The sequence below is a fragment of the Henckelia pumila genome, chromosome 3 (assembly GCF_033568475.1).
Source record: "Henckelia pumila isolate YLH828 chromosome 3, ASM3356847v2, whole genome shotgun sequence".
NCBI lineage: Eukaryota > Viridiplantae > Streptophyta > Magnoliopsida > Lamiales > Gesneriaceae > Henckelia > Henckelia pumila.
The window spans coordinates 38127223-38133075 of NC_133122.1; the positions used below are offsets into that span (position 1 = coordinate 38127223).

Here is a 5853-nt window from a genome sequence, read left to right on the forward strand (position 1 = left end):
CATTTGGTCGATAAATTCGTCAAATAGGTTTTTCGTATGTTGATTTAACAATATTTCAGTTATATATTTATTGTTTTCTATCAATAGGTTATTATCTTTAAATTTTATTTTTGTAGGTGTTGCGTAGGTATCCTCTTCATAACAAAAAACATTGGTCTTATGTCTTGAAGAAAGCCGCTTACACCCCATCAAGACATGAGTTTACTCAACATATGAAAAGTATAATTGATTCAATGCCGCTCGCCCAAGATTTTCTTGTGAGCTCATCCCCAGAAAATTGGGCCAATTCTTTGTTTTTGGGTGAACGATGGGGTGTCATAAACAATAACATTGTTGAAAGCTGGAACAATTGGGTAAAACCTGTGCGCCATCTACCTATCATGTCTAAGGTAGATAATATACGCATTTAAATAATGACCATGATGCACCAAAGACGAGAAAAAACACTGGAGATGACACGAGAACTAAGTCTAATGAAGGATAAGGATGTATCGATTGCATATGGTAAATTTCGAACCTTAAAGGTGCTCAAGTCTTGTGGAGTTCAGTTTGAGGTTGTAGATGGAGACAAAATGTTTGCAGTTGATATAAATTCATGGCATTCTTCATGTCGATCTTGGCAGATATATAGGCTTCCTTGCAAGCATGCTTGTGCTTGCATAGAATCTAAGTCTCTATTTGTCTATCAATTCTGTGATAGATATTTTAAGATGGACATGTACCGCCAAGCTTACAAAGGAATAATTAATCTCATTCCTACATCTGACATGAATGAGGGATATCTCGATGATGGACATACCATTTACGCTCCTACAACCCGTAGCCAGCCAGGACGTAGAAGGACTAAGCGTATTCCTTCTCAAGTTGAACAACGTCTGAAAAAGTATGGAAGATGTCATGGGCAAGGGAATAATAGACGAACATGCAAAGAACCAGTGCCATAATTGGTTTGATTGATAAAAACAATAATACAATATATTTTCATTCGATTGTACTAATTTTTTGTGATGTTATTTATTTTAAAAATTCTATATCTACCCCTCATGTATTGTTTTCTTTTCTTGCAGGCACAAGAGATTACTAAACCAAGAAAGTAGCAGTTAACATTGTCGAAAAAGAGCTACAAGATCAAGTGTCATTTTGTGATTAATTTTTGTTTTGAATTCAACAAGACTACTGTGTCAAAAAAGAGCTACAAGATCTGGTGGCATTTTGTGATTAATTTTTGGTTTGAATTCAACAAGACTACTGTGTTGGTATAAGACATTGTTGATTGTGTAAGAATTTAAAAACATTAAGTGGTTAAACAAATCGGTGGATGTTGTTTGTGCAATTGTGTTCGAGACATGCATTATGAAATGGTCGGTAGATTGATCATTAAACTCTTCTGATAAGTGCTAATTTCACACACACACACACACACACATATATATATATATATATATATATATATATATATATATTGTGATAGGTTGCGGTTTCTAACAATTACAAAATAACCATGCAAAATTTTGCAGGGTAAATTTTGGTCTAAATCAACAATTAAAAATAAACTCACGCAATTTTTTTCGAGGGGAAATTTTGGACTACTCGACACCCATTTTTACTTTGTTTAAAAAGAAGGCAAGTTAGGATAAGTTTGAGATGATAAAAAAAAATTTTATCAGTCAACACCATTGGTATTTCCATGGAACATATTTTTGCATGACTTAAGAGTGAAGACATTTAAACTTTGGAAAAATATGTTTTCCACGAATTACTGAATTACAAATTAATTACTTTATTTCATATTATACTTATCAGTATGTGTTCAAAATACCTGTTGCTAGCTATTATGTTCATTCATAATATAAACTAATTTGAATTAATGTTACAACAAGAAAACAATTAATTTCATGACAAGAGATTATTTCATCTCATATTATACAAATCCTCATTCGTTGACAATACCTACTGGAATTAATGAAACAAAATGATAATTTTATTTTATATCTACTATTGTTCTCTCATTTTATCTGAAAATTACTTAATTTGAGCTTTCCAATACGTGATTTAGTACATTTAATACTCCATATGTGTAGCAAAATACTTGATTTTTTATTGATCGCATTAATGAAGTCACTATTGGCGTTTTCATGGAACAAGTATTTGCATGACATAAACATGTCCTTTAAATTTTTTTGGAAAAACATGTTTCCCACAAATTAATGAATTACAAATTAAGTATTTTATTTGTACTGTAAAATACTAAATTGGAGCTTTCAAATACATGATTTAGTACATTTAATACTTTGAATATGTAACGAAATACTTGAATTTTTATTGATCGCATTAATGAAGTCAATATTTGCGTTTTCATGGAACAAGTATTTGCATGACAGAAACATGTCCTTTAAATTTTTTTGGAAAAACATGTTCCCCACAAAATAATGAATTATAAATTACGTACTTCATTTGTACTATAAAATTCTTAATTTGAGCTTTCAAATACGTGATTTAGTACATATAATGCTCCATACATGTAGCAAAATACTTGATTTTTTATTGATCGCATTAATGAAGTCACTATTGGCGTTTCCATAGAACAAGTATTTGCATGACATAAACATGTCCTTTAAATTTCTTTGGAAAAATATGTTTCCCACAAATTAATGAATTACAAATTAAGTACAACATTTGTACTATAAAATACTTTATTTGAGCTTTCAAATACGTGATTTAGTACATTTAATACTTTGAATATGTAATAAAATACTTGAATTTTTATTGATCGCATTAATGAAGTCGCTATTGGCATTTCCATGGAACAAGTATTTGCGTGACATAAACATGTCCTTTAATTTTTTTTGGAAAAACATGTTTCCCACAAAATAATGAATTACAAATTAAGTACTTCATTTGTACTGTAAAATACTTAATTTGAGCTTTGACATACATGATTTAGTACATTTAATACTTTGAATATGTAACGAAATACTTGAATTTTTATTGATCGCATTAATGAAGTCAATATTGGCGTTTTCATGGAACAAATATTTGCATGACATAAACATGTCTTTTAAATTTATTTGGAAAAATATTTTAACAAGATATTATTTTATTTCATATTATATTATCAGTATGTGTTCATAATACCTGTTGTTATTATATTCATTCATAATATAAACTAATTTGAATTAATGTTACAACAAGAAAACAATTAATTTCATGACAAGAGATTACTTCATTTCATATTATACGGATCCTCATTCGTTGACAATACCTACTGGAATTAATGAAACAAAATGATAATTTTATTTAATATCTATTATTGTTTGCTCATTTTATCTGAAAAATAATTAATTTGAGCTTTCCAATACGTAATTTAGTATATTTAATACTCCATATATGTAGCAAAATACTTGATTTTTTATTGATTGTATTAATGAAGTCACTATTGGTGTTTCCATGGAACAAGTATTTGCATGACATAAACATGTCCTTTAAATTTCTTTGGAAAAACATGTTATCCACAAATTAATGAATTATAAATTAAGTACTTTATTTGTACTGTAAAATACTTAATTTGAGCTTTCAAATACGTGATTTATTAAATTTAATACTCCATATATGTTTTCTCGAACAAAAAATACTCCATATATGTAGCAAAATACTTGATTTTTTATTGATCGCATTAACGAAGTCACTATTGGTGTTTCCATGGAACAAGTATTTTCATGACATAAACATGTCCTTTAAATTTCTTTGGAAAAACATGTTTTCCACAAATTAATGAATTACAAATTAAGTACTTTATTTGTATTGTAAAATACTTAATTTGAGCTTTCAAATACGTGATTTAGTACATTTAATACTTTGAATATGTAACGAAATACTTGAATTTTTATTGATTGCATTAATGAAGTCAATATTGGCGTTTTCATGGAACAAATATTTGCATGACATAAACATGTATTTTAAATTTCTTTGGATAAACATGTTCCCTAGAAATTAATGAATTACAAATCAAGTACTTCATTTGTACTGTAAAATACTTAATTTGAGCTTTCAAATATGTGATTTAGTACATTTAATACTTCGTATATGTAGCAAAATACTTGATTTTCTATTGATCGATTAATGAAGTCACTATTGGCGTTTCCATATAACAAGTATTTGCATGACATAAACATGTCCTTTAAATTTCTTTGGAAAAACATGTTCCCCACAAATTAATGAATTACAAATTAAGTTTTTTATTTTTATTGTAAATTACTTAATTTGAGCTTTCAAATACGTGATTTAGTACATTTAATACTCCGTATATATAGCAAAATACTTGATTTTCTATTGATCACATTAATGAAGTCAATATTGGCGTTTCCATGGAACAAGTATTTTCATGACATAACCATGTCATTTAAATTTATTCGGAAAAACATGTTTTTCACAAACTAATGAATTACAAATTAAGTACTTCATTCGTATTATAAAATACTTAATTTGAGCTTTCAAATACGTGATTTAGTACATTTAATAATCTGTAAATGTGGCGAAATAAGCATTCACCCCATAGACAAACAAAAACACCACAACTCTTATCATCTCCTTGTTGTCGACTCTTTACAGCAATCACTTCACCTTTGCCAATATCACGATTTTTCGCATTCCAATGATATCCCGATAAAAATTTGGCCTAAATGAAAAATTCAGTCAATATCAATTTTCAAATCAACCCTAAACAATGTGCACACTTTTTTCATAAAAATATTTTTTCATGTCCTACTTACAAATTTCTTTGCTGCACCTTTGTAAACAGCACCACCCAAAGAATCTTTGAGCGTGAAACACTGATTGCTTGAGTGTACATGAGCAAGATCCAATGTGATTTGTAACTAATCGGGAAAATTATGTGCTTACAACGCTCTAGAAGCTCTTTGTTTAGTTTGGACAGCATGCTCAATGTACTCCTGTCCAACTTTGATGTAAATTCTAAAAAATCTTGAGCTTTCACCCTTTTCTGTTTCGTTTTCTCGAGCATCCCAATAACTTTAATCTGTACAAATTATTAAAAATATTATTAATTGTACCTATGATGAAAATATTCATTAATAACTTTGACAATATGTACCTGGACATTGGGAGACATGCAATATATGTCATGCCCATAATTATGCTTTTCATTGCTCAAAATATTGAAATAGGCGTGAACAAGGTCAGATCGCAGTTCGCCACCAAACAAACAAAATAATAACTCATGCCCACACAATATTACAGAATCATCTTGCCAAACTACACCACTACAAAGAGAAAGTAGCAAAATTAACTCAAACAAACATAAAATGACATATTATGATTTCAGAAAAATAAAATAAATTTAGATGTTTTTACCCAAAGTTTCTTCGCAGATGTACTTCTTAATAATGTTTTTATGTTCCGTTGAGATTTGATCATGCCCATTATAGTCTTGTCTTTCTCGGAACTCCTGTACATATTCTTCACAGCACTTTTAGCTATACTTTTAACATCAATATCATCGTATATGAAAGATGAAAAATACACTATTCAATAAAAAAATAATGTAAGCACTACAAAATTGTAAAATATATAAACCATTTGTAGGTATTGTAAAAATATACCGTGTCCAACCATTGGGGTGAATGATGCTTTCTCTTTCTCTTTGGGGTTGTACTGGGGGTGTCATATAGTCAGGATCTTTTCTTTTTTTTTTTAACCGGTTGTTCTTTTATGAACGGTCTTCACAATAGATGATTTTGGATTAAAGATAATAATCTCTTTCCCTTCCCCAATGTCGCTTGCCACGCGATCATTTTCTCCATCATTTGTGTTCAATCGCACTTCATCCACAACCAC

General features: G+C 29.3%; 1 long non-coding RNA gene across 1 annotated transcript; it reads right to left on the bottom strand.

The window, feature by feature from the left end:
* Positions 1-4538: 4538 nt before the first annotated feature.
* Positions 4539-5511, bottom strand: LOC140893443 (uncharacterized). Its single transcript, XR_012153145.1, has 3 exons — positions 5111-5511; positions 4770-5035; positions 4539-4675 (listed from the first exon to the last, which is right to left on the bottom strand). It is a non-coding gene; the product is annotated as an uncharacterized lncRNA (long non-coding RNA).
* Between the last annotated feature and the right edge of the window lie 342 nt (positions 5512-5853).